An 11,608-nucleotide genomic window follows, 5' to 3' on the forward strand; every position below is an offset into this window, starting at 1 on the left:
TTGTTATTTTTTAAAATAATGTACTTATTAGAGAGAGAGAAAAAACAATCAAGAGCCAGCTCTCCTCTGCTGGTTCTCAAAACCAATCTGGGTCTCCCATGTAGGTGGCAGGAACCCAATTACATGCGCCATCACCACTGCCATCTAAGGTCTAAATTAGCAGGAAAATGCAGTCAGGAGTTAGAGTCAGAAGCTGAAACCAGGTATGCTGATGGGGTACAGGCAACTTAACTGCTGGGCTAAATGCCTGCTCCTGACTGCTAATATTGCCATCATAAGCACTTTACAGGTTATTACTTAATTTACATTGATGCCATCATTGACACTATCCTTTAATTCACATTGATGCTATCAAGTACTATTATTATTTCATTTCACATTGCAAATAACCAGCCTCAGGTGACACACCTGAACCAGGGTTTGAACAGGAGCAGTTTACTTCAGGAGCCTTTGGAGTCTTACTCATGACATGGTGCTGTACCTGTGAGGCTCACATGTGTGGATCTCAGAGATACATAATGGCTATCTGGTGGGTTATTTAGTAATTATGTGTATCTCATATGGTCTCTTTTGAGACTAGGACATCCTATAAGATATGAGCTGCTTATTACATATCATTGATTTCCTTTTTGGTAAGCCAATTACAGGGCAGTAATAATAGGATTAATAATATATAATATGAACATTTACTAACATTGATTAGGCCATTATTTCACGAACTAACTGCTTTAAATTCATTATTTTATTTAATCCTTAAAATAGTATTTAAACTTTGTACCAGGATACAGTTATTATTATCCCACGTTAAATATGAGTAGCACAATGGTGGCAGAGGTTAGGCAACTGAGGCAGAATTACAAGGCTGTAGGTGATCAAGCCAGCAGTCCTGCGGAGGTCTATGTCAACTCAAGGTCTGAGCTTTCAACTCTATGCCCTAATACCTCCCATGTACCTCACAAGCACCCAACACAGCTTTGCAGAATGAATTAACAAATGTAATAGGAACTGATTTTTGAGTTCTGAATGAGTATAAAGTTCAGAAAGTGCTTGTTAGTGGATAAATTAGGGACGAATTCTTGAGGAATCACTTGGGCACCTACATCTCCATAGTATCTCCCTGAAAAAAGAGGTCAGTATTAACATCTGAAAGGGACTTAAATCAGGATAGACATCCTCCTGCTTTGAGAATCCTGAACTGGCAAGTTTATAGTTGATTTTGAAAGTTATCCAAAGGAGGTGAGCATTGAGCCTAGTGGTTAAAATATCATTTTTTCATATCAGAATGCCTTTTTTTTTTACCCAACTCCTGACTCCAGCTTCCTACTACTGCAGATCCTGAGAGGCAATAGTGATGACTCAACTAATTGAGATCCTGCCACCCATGTGGGAGACCTGGATTGACTTCTGGACACATGGCTGAAGCCCAGGAGTCCGGGGCTCTTGTAGGTGTTGGGGAAGTGAATCAGCTGATGGGTACTCTATCTCTCTCTCTCAAATAAATGAATGTATGAAGAAATAAATTAAAAGTAAAGTTATCCACAGAGTGAGCTTCTTACACACACACAGAGGAATCTAAAAAATTATGCAAGTCAATCATGGAAAAACATCAGGTCCTTATTATAATACTATTCTTACTACAGGGTAAAATTTTAAATGAGTACCATGTTTGGTTCTAATTATGAAGTTTTATTTTCTGACATTTGAGTGAAGAATTATGACATTAAAGAGAAGCTGCCATGTTTATTCAACAAAGTCTTAAGTACCATGTTTGTTTTAAAATGAAAATTAGAATCATATTTTATTTGTGTAAAACAAAACAAAATTCTTCCTAAGTCAACCAGTACAGTGTTAGTTGAAAAAAATCATTACAAATCTTAATGAAGAATGGGATGGAAGAGAGAGTAGGAGTGGGATGAAGTGAAGAAGGCAGGGTGGGTATGGGGGGAAGAACCACTATATTCCTAAAGTTGTATCTATGAAATTTATATTTATTAAATAAGAGCTTTCTTAAAAAAAGATGTATTTGGAAAAAGGTAAAAAATGATTACATAGGAAAAGATTTATGGAATCAGTATTATTTGTATTATATGTTCAGAAAATTAGTGTGCATTTAAAATTAATTTATTTTACCTAAAGTCATTTAAGTGGTTGAGTTTAGAATTTTTAGTCCTAATTCGTTACTGTTCATTTAGATATTCTCCATATTCATAGTCAGCAGCTCTGTTATACTGTCAAGAATTTGACAGTCATCAGAACTTTTTCTTTTATGTGCTGGCAACATTGAATCAGCCTCTGTGTATTCATTGATTCCCTTTTCACAAGAGAAAAATTTCACGTTGTCTGAAGAGTATTAAGAGCAGGAATTCTGATACTTTCTTTTGTGTGGATTTGCAGTGAATATTATTTTTGTAAAGCAAACTAATTTTTCTATAGATTTTTTGTTTCTTGTTTTCTTCCTTCTTTAGCTTGGATAAGAGTTAATTTTGAAATGTGAGGGTACTTAAAAAGGTTGTAGAGAGATGGAATTAAAAGATAATTTATTTTGATGCAAAAAATTTTGAAATCCACGCACAGTTTTTCATTATATGTTTTCTATGAACTACCTGGAGGCCCCTCATATGTTCTATTTCTATTCCTCACCCCAGTCCCATGCTCCTCTGCCTGTCACCTCACACACCTTCCAGAAGCTTCAAAGATTTCCGAAAAGCCTCTTCTTTTCTTGTCACCAGGACTATGATATTTGATGTCTTTTCATTTCTGCTATGATTTTCTTGGTCACAATTATATATTTAGAACTGACTTAATCCTGAATAAGTAGACACATTGCCTAAGAAGAAGTTACCCATTTGGACTACAACTTCAGTATATATATATGTATATATATATATATATATAAAAGAATCTCTAAGATTTCATGTCTCTGAACATATTTAAGATATGAATATAAAATAGAATATGTTTGAAATATTTTATTTATTTATTTGAGAGGTTTGAAATATTTTTAAAAGAGAATTACAGACAAAGAAAGGGAGAGACAGAGTGAAAGGTCTTCCGTCTGCCTGCAGTGGCAGAGGCTGGGCTGATCCTAAGCCAGGAGCCAGGAGCTTCTTCCAGGTCTCTCTCACAGGTGCAGGGACCCAAGCACTTGAGCCATCTTCCACTGCTTTCCCAGGCCATAGCAGAGAGCTGGATAGCAAGAGGAGCAGCTGGGACTTGAACCAGCACCCATATGAAATGCCAGCACTGCAGGCAGAGGTTTGGCCCACTATGCCACAGCGACAGCCCTGGTTTGCTTTATGTTTTAGCTAAATAATGGTATCATATTGTATATAGTTCTATGCAATTTACCTTTTGCCACTCCACATTATATTTTAAAATTCATCTGTTTTGTTACTATAAGCTGTAATTCATTTTAATTCTAACTTACTATTCATTGTATGAATGTGCCACAATTTATTTATTCATTTTCTTGTCAACAGACACTCGACTTGCTGTCAATATTTTTCTCTTATAAATAATGTTGCCAGGAGCATTCTTGGTTATTTCTCCAGGTATGCATATACAACAGATTTCTAGGGAATGTATTATGAATGGAATTGCTGGGTTGTAAGTTATGTGAATATCCCAGTTGTTTTCCTAAGTGACAGTTCTCTCATCAGCAGATCATCAGTAGGCTAATACCTATTATTTCATAAACAAATATTTGCCAACGCTTGTTACTGAATTATTGGATTTAATTTTTATTACTCTAGAGTAAATGATATATTGCTGTGGTTTTAACTTGCATGCTATTGCTTACTAACAATGTTGGGCATGTTTTTCATTTGTTTATTTGCCACTTTTTTCTATAGTGCTTTTTCTATAGATTGCTCCCCTTATGACTTGTTTTTGTTAATTTATAAAACTTCTCATATATTCTGATAGCAATCTTTCTTCAGATCTGTGAATTACATCTTTTCATCCAGTTTGAGGCTTGTCTTTCCCTGTAATGATGCTATCTTCTCAAAAATAGAAATTCTACCTGCTGAGCACCTGCTCTGAACCGAGGATTAAGCATGTAAAAAGTCTATTTTTCTGTTTGGCTCAGTTCCCATATGTGCCTCATTCTGAAATACTGAATGTGATCCAGTTTGAAAAGATAGTGCTATTCATACAACATTATCACTAGACACAAGCCAGTCACACTTTTTGGCATTCAAATTTGTTCCAGCGCTACAGGTATGGAGTCTTCAATGCATTTGTTGGGTGGGCTAAGGTATAATCCTATCTAGAGGGAGATTGGAAAGACAGGATAAATTTAGATGTCATTTGATTTGGGCATGCTTTCTAAAATCGTCCCCTACCCCCAGTGTCCTTCTATAATCCCCGGAAGCTGCAAACACCATGAGTTATCACTCTTGTGATTGTGTTCTGTTAACGGGTATTGTCGACCTGAAGCAAAGAAGGCTATCTAGGTGGGCCTGATCTAGTCAAATGGGCACTGCAGCTCAAAGAGCTTTCTCTGGTTGGCAGCAGAGGAAGTCAGAAAGATGAGAAACACAAAGGGGATTCACTGTATGGTTACTGGTTTCACAAAGAAGGAGCCACAGGAGAAGGTGGTGGGTAGCTTTGGGGGGAAGTGAGAAGCCCTCACTGCAAGCAAAGAGCTGGCCTACAACTCAGCTATCAGGAGCTGAGATCAGCCATCAGTCTGAATGAGCTTAGAAGCAGATTCTTCAGTGAAAACTCCAAATGACCCCAGCCTGGCCAGCATCTTGGTTTTGGCCTTTTGAAGCCCTAAGCAGAGAACCCCACTGAGCCAGGCCAGACTTCTAGAGCTACAGAACTTGAACCGCTGTGTGGCATTAAGTCCTTATATTTGTCATGCAGCAATAGACATTAATGATTTGTTAGAGCCTTTTATAATTAAGTCTGCTTATTAAAAAATAGGGACATTGATAAAAAGGAAAGACAACCAATAGGTTCCAAATTAACAGAAGACAGAAAAGGAATGTAGGATCAGCCCAGCAGAAGTCTGTGAAGGAGGGAAAAACTCATAAACTTAGGAGCTACAAAAAGTAGAAAATCAGCAGTCCTGGCCTGTGATAAGTGGATAAAAATCAGATAAGGAAGAGTGGACCTTAGGCTCAGCGGTTAAGTTGCTGCTAGGGATGCTGAATCTCCTGTCAGAGTGCCTGGATTTGATTCTTGGCTCTGCTGCTGACTCAGCTTGCAGTTGATGGATACTCTAGAAGTGACAGCTTGAGTGACAGCTCAAGAACTTGGGTCCCTGCCACTCATGAGGAGACCTGGATTGAGTTCCAGGCTTCTGGTTTCAGTTCACCCCATCCTTACTTGTTGAAGGCATTTGAAGAATGAACTAGTGGATGTCTGTCTTTTGTCTTTCAAGTAGAATGAAAATAAATAAATAATTTAATAAATGAATAAGGATGTAAATGACTAAATAATATGTTCAATGTTATATATAATATATATTACATAACATATATATATATGTGTGTGTACACGGTGTATTAAAAACAGAAAATATACCTTCTTTGCACATGCCCATGTAATAACAAAATTAAAAACTGTACATAAAATATTTCTCATTAATATGCATTCAAGCCAAAAATTATTAACAGAACTAGAAAGCCAAGTACCTCAACTTACTGAATTTAAAAGAAAATATAACTAAATAAACAAAAAGACTCATTTCAATGAAGTTTTGGGTAAAAAAAAAATCAAATTACAGAATATCTTGCAAAAGCTATTATGTGACATTATACTACTATATAATATATAGTTAATGCTATTATTTCCTGGATATTCTGCATATTTTGTATCTGCATAGTATATATCTATGTACTTACATATATATACATACATGTAGATAGATAGATAGGTAAATGTACAGTCATCCATTGGTATCTGCAGAGAGCTGATTACGGGACACCTTGAAGATATAAGAACCTACAGTTTCTCAAGTCTCCTATTTAAGATTATGTGGTATTTATAAATAACCTATGAGTTATTCTGCTTCTGATCTAGCTCCCTGCTAATATGCCTGGGAAGCATTACATGATGGTTCAAGTGCTTGAGTTCTTGCTGTCCACACAGGAGACCCTGATGCAGTTCCTGGCTCCTGGTTTTGGCTTGGTCCAGCTCCAATTGTTGTAGCCATTTGGGAAGTGAAGATCTTTCTCTGTGTGTGTGTGTGTGTGTGTGTGTGACTCTGACTTTCAAATAAACAAGAAAATTTATATTTAAAAAATAAATTACTTATAGTACCTGATACAATGTAAATGTTATGTAAATAATTTTTCCATTATTTAAGAAATAATGACAAGAAAAAAATGTTTGTACATGTCAGACATAATTTTTCCCAAATATTTTACATCTGAAGTTGACTGATTCCATGGTTGCAAACCATGAGTACAAAGAGATAATGGTATGTACAAAATGTCTAAATATAACATGTAGAATTTGTTCTTACATTATTATACTAAACTCACACTTTTAGATTTTATGTGTTATAGCATTATTCTATTTGTTCCTTGCTTGGGAATTGACAAAATCCCTTATCAGCCCCAATTAAAGGAAAAATACTCTGGGCCTGTTCAGTTGTATTTATTCTTTCATTGTTCCGAGCCCAGTGCCTTTTCACTGATTCTGGTCTGCTGTTACATAGTGTTTTTCAGTAGGTCATGACTTATTAATAAAGTGCACCTCATCTACTATTATGGTTTCAATTAAAATCTGAGAGTGAGAATTTCCAAGTCTCCAGTCTAAACTTTTTGATTTGTACTCAAACATTCACCCTCTTATTTTATGCCCTCATTTTGTCCTTCAGTGTAGTCAATTTCAACATATCTGAAATAAGCACCTTCTCTTCCACCTCTTCTTTTTCCTATGTTTGGCCAAATGGCCCATGTAAGTCTTCCTGGGATCCTCCCAATCCGTTGCTCCTTAATGAAATGAATTACCAGGGAGTGTTGATTCTGGATCTGCCTAGTTCTTTGTAGAATGGCGCCTCAATGTTATTCCATCTGGGCCATCCATCAGGGTAGTATTTAACTATCTCACAGCTCTGACCCCACACATCATACTCCCTTACCTCTACTCATTTTTGACACAATGTGTTCATGACTAACCTCTCAGGAACTGTGGTTTTTCAGCTGGTCTCAGGTGTGGGAAAGTCTTTAGGATAAGAATAGGTAGCAGAGAATCATTAGTGTAGTGTGGAGAGTTTGCCTATTAAAGGGTCTTGAGTTACAGAAGGAAGCATTGTCAACAATTTTATCCATGATTTTTCAATTTTTTCAATAAGTACTTTTAAAAGAGGAAAAATGATTAATATAGGAAAGGTTTGCAGTTTTTTTTTTTAGTGATATAATGCTATTTTGAGGATTATGATATGAATTTTAGTGTCCTCCATGAGCTTTGGGCCTTAGATTTGAAATGGATGCAAAAATGTATTTTAAGTTGCTTACAGAATCGGTATTGGGTTGATGTCAGCCTTGAAAGTGAGTTTTCTGGCATGAGCCATGATTACCGACTTGCAAAACATGAGCTACCACTGACTGATTGGCCTTCAGAGCATGGTCATTGAAATAAGCTGTCATTGATCAATTAGGTTCAAAACCAGTTCTGGATTTACTTGTTTCCATAACCATAAGGTTGTTATTGATTAATTAGAAAGGTTTATTTCAACCATGTCTTTGACTACCTGTTACCATGGCTTCAGGATAATTTTTTTTCCTTATTTCAAAGCATTTTCCCATATTGCCTGCTTAATTATTTGTTTACATATCTGTCTTCCCCATTTATGTAAACTTTGCATTCAGGGGCTATTTCTCTTTCTCAGTTTATCTTGGCTTTCAGTACAATGCCTGTTACACAATAGTTGTTCAAAAATATTTATTGGATGGATAAAATAGATTTTCTTCAATGTGTGACTATTAACATTTTGGGCTAAATAATTCTTTCTGTGTGGGGCTGTCCTTTGCATCATAGGATATATAGACCATACCTGGCCTCAATCCACTAGATGTCACAGGTGTTTTCTCACTTGTGACAACCAAGATTGTCTCCACACAATTTGTAAGATCCTTCTGGTGTGCAAAATCATGCTGAAAACCACTGGGCTACATGGTGAAATCTTTGAATTTTGAGAGGTTGAAATACAAAATTAGAAATACTCTTGTTCTACTTAATGTCTGGTTTTCTATGACATAATAGAACCAGTTGTATTGTTAGAAATGCCCAGGGTTTCATACAACAAAAGTGAGAATGAATTGATGATGAGCATATGATCCTTTTCAACATAGTTTTTCATGTTTACTGTCACAGTAGAAACAACCCTTCTCCCCTGGGCTACATATTAAACAAAGGGAACAAGTTTTTTGAGTACTTAGTAGCTTATAATACTATGGCCTGCTGTCCCTGAAAACATATCTCATTTATTCATGCTGCTCTTACAAATAAATATTTAGGGAGCTGTTTTTATCCTCATTTTAACAGATGAGAAAAGCTGAGGTTCAGTGCTATTGAGAGACTTCCCTAAGAGCGTTCAGTTGCTTAATGATAGGGCTGTTTTTCTAACCCAAGTTTATCTGCTCACCAAACTTGTGCCCTTTACACTTTAAATCTGTAGGAGTTACTGCAGAAAATGGGGTGGCAATCAACTGTTAAATGGAATTAAGACCTAGCTGCAGTCTATCTCATACAGACCTTGAGTGAAAGGTTGAGAGCCCCCATTCCAACTTACCACTACACTAAATGGAAATACTGTGTTGCTAGGGAAAAGATGTTGGAATAAATTTGGTTGCAATATCATTCAATATACTGACATCAAGTTAAAGTTTTCTCTTATTCATTTGATTCTTTTTTGGTTAAGAAACAGTTAAATTACTAGTGTTCTAACAAAATGATGTTCTGTAATATATCTAAATTTTCCATCTTTTGCAACTTAAACAGTACAAACCCAGGAATAAACATTCTTGAAAAAAATTTTATCCACAATTTTGTGTTTTTTTTTTCTTTCTGTGAGGATTATTTTGGAAGAACCATAAGAGAAATAATTTTAAAAAATTCTGCAGTTATTTGGGTGTTATCCAATAATGGAGTGTTTTGATTATGCTTGAGGATATGTCCTGAATCCTAATAGAGTTCCTGAACTTTGGAGTTCCCTCTTTTAGTACAGTTGATAGTTTTAGAGAAATTATACACAATTTTCTACTTCAGTGGCTAGTGCTTCTATATGAGATTCAGTTCTAAACTGAACTAAAAGGAAACCGAACACAATGATTTATTAATAACAGATGTTCTGATAACAGTTTCAATTTGTTACAAATGCAGGTAAAGTGCTTCTAGCTCTAGTGAAATAGAGCATGCTAGAGATATTGCCATTTATCATTGGTTCCACCAACAGAAATTTTGTGAGCACTAAATAAATTACATTTACAGAAGAATTAACAGGCCTATAATTCACATTTTATCTCAAAATTATTTTCTTTCCGTGTGAGAATTTCTCTATTAGAAAAGAAAACCAAACAGAAACTGTAAAAAGCTCTGTTAACACTGGTCTAAAAACTAATGGGAATAAAATAGTTGCCATGCCTGATGTTTGTTTTGCAATTATTGATTTACAATGTGCTTCCCACACACACACTTCCAAAATTTGTCTCCATAAGAACTCTTTGACATAGTTGGGTTTTTGTGCCAAATGAGCTATTTGTATGCAGTTACTATCAATCTTATTTTTAATGAGCTTAGTAACTGAGCTTCAGAATAGATAGGTAGTCAGGGACAAACTTACCCTCAGAACCTACACTTCTCATCTGTGTTTTCATGGTTATGCTTGCAGATAAAGTGGCTCTTATCTCTTCTGGTATAGTAGCAACCCTTGCCATTTATAGGATGCTGTGTGCATCCTATAAATTGGTGCTGAAGATAGATTTAGCATCTCTCAAGCCCCACTGCCACTCTGCAAGACAGATAGTATTATTTCCGTTTTGCTGTTGTGGAAACTAAGACTCAGTGATACGTCTAGCAGTGTCACCAAGATCATGAAACATGAATGGAAGAGCACACATTCAATTTCAGGCCCATCTGATTCTAAAGCTTATTCTTTCTATTGCTTCCTGAACTCTCTTACTGAGTATTAGCTATTATTATTACTGCTATTATCATCTGTTTAATTATTTCTTAATGTTTAGCCCTTTGATATACAAAGGAGCTTTGAGATGTTCATGGAAAATGTACATTATCTTTTAATTAGATTTCCATGAACTTTTTTTTTTTTTGACAGGCAGAGTAGACAGTGAGAGAGAGAGAGAGACAGAGAGACAGAGAGAAAGGTCTTTCTTTGCCGTTGGTTCACCCTCCAATGGCCGCCGCGGCCGGCGCGCTGTGGCAGGCGCACCGCGCTGATCCGATGGCAGGAGCCAGGAGCCAGGTGCTTTTCCTGGTCTCCCATGGGGTGCAGGGCCCAAGCACCTGGGCCATCCTCCACTGCACTCCCTGGCCACAGCAGAGAGCTGGCCTGGAAGAGGGGCAACTGGGACAGAATCCGGCGCCCCAACCGGGACTAGAACCTGGTGTGCCGGCGCTGCAAGGCGGAGGATTAGCCTAGTGAGCCGCGGCACCGGCCTCCATGAACTTTTTGAAGAATGCTCATGAAACTACTTCCTGTGAGCCTTATACTTTTTATATTACTGTTTTAATAATAATTTATCTTTTATTTCTTAGTTATTTTTATTTTGTTTTCTGCCCCTAAAGGCAAGCAGGAAGCATGGTAGTAGAAAAGACAGTAATGGGCCAGTGCTGTGGCTCAGCAGGTTAGGCAACCACCTGTGGTGCTCACATCCCATATGAGCCTAGGCTGAAGTCCCAGCTGCTCCACTTCCTGTCCAGTTCCCTGCTATTGTGCCTGGGATAGCAACAAAAGATACTCCAAGTACTTGGCCCTCTATACCCATGTGGGAGACCCGGATGGAGTTCCTGATTCTTGGTTTTAGACCTGTTCAGCCCCAGCCATTGCAGCCATTTGGTGCACAAATCAGTGGATGGAGGATCTCTTTATTTGTCTCTCCCTCTGTCACTGTAACTCTCTTTCAGATAAATAGATAAGTCTTTTTAAAAAAGAAATGACGGCCTGTGCCGCCGCTCACTAGGCTAATCCTCCGCCTTGCAGCGCCGGCACACCGGGCTCTAGTCCCGGTCGGGGCGCCGGATTCTGTCCCAGTTGCCCCTCTTCCAGGCCAGCTCTCTGCTGTGGCCAGGGAGTGCAGTGGAGGATGGCCCAAGTGCTTGGGCCCTGCACCCCATGGGAGACCAGGATAAGTACCTGGCTCCTGCCATCAGATCAGCGCGGTGCGCCAGCCGCGGCGGCCATTGGAGGGTGAACCAACGGCAAAAGGAAGACCTTTCTCTCTGTCTCTCTCTCTCACTGTCCACTCTGCCTGTCCAAAAAAAAAAAAAAAAAAAAAAAGAAATGGCATTAATAGGAATATTGGACCTGACTGCTCCCTGCTTCCCCTTTGAGCTCCCATTATATATCTACACATCACCTTAATACTCATCTGAACAGTATTTTTTCTTAAAAACATCCCTTATCTGGACTTCC

Source organism: Oryctolagus cuniculus, chromosome 11, assembly GCF_051225735.1.
Source record: "Oryctolagus cuniculus isolate XC-2025 breed Fujian yellow rabbit chromosome 11, ASM5122573v1, whole genome shotgun sequence".
In the NCBI taxonomy this organism is placed as follows: Eukaryota; Metazoa; Chordata; class Mammalia; order Lagomorpha; family Leporidae; genus Oryctolagus; species Oryctolagus cuniculus.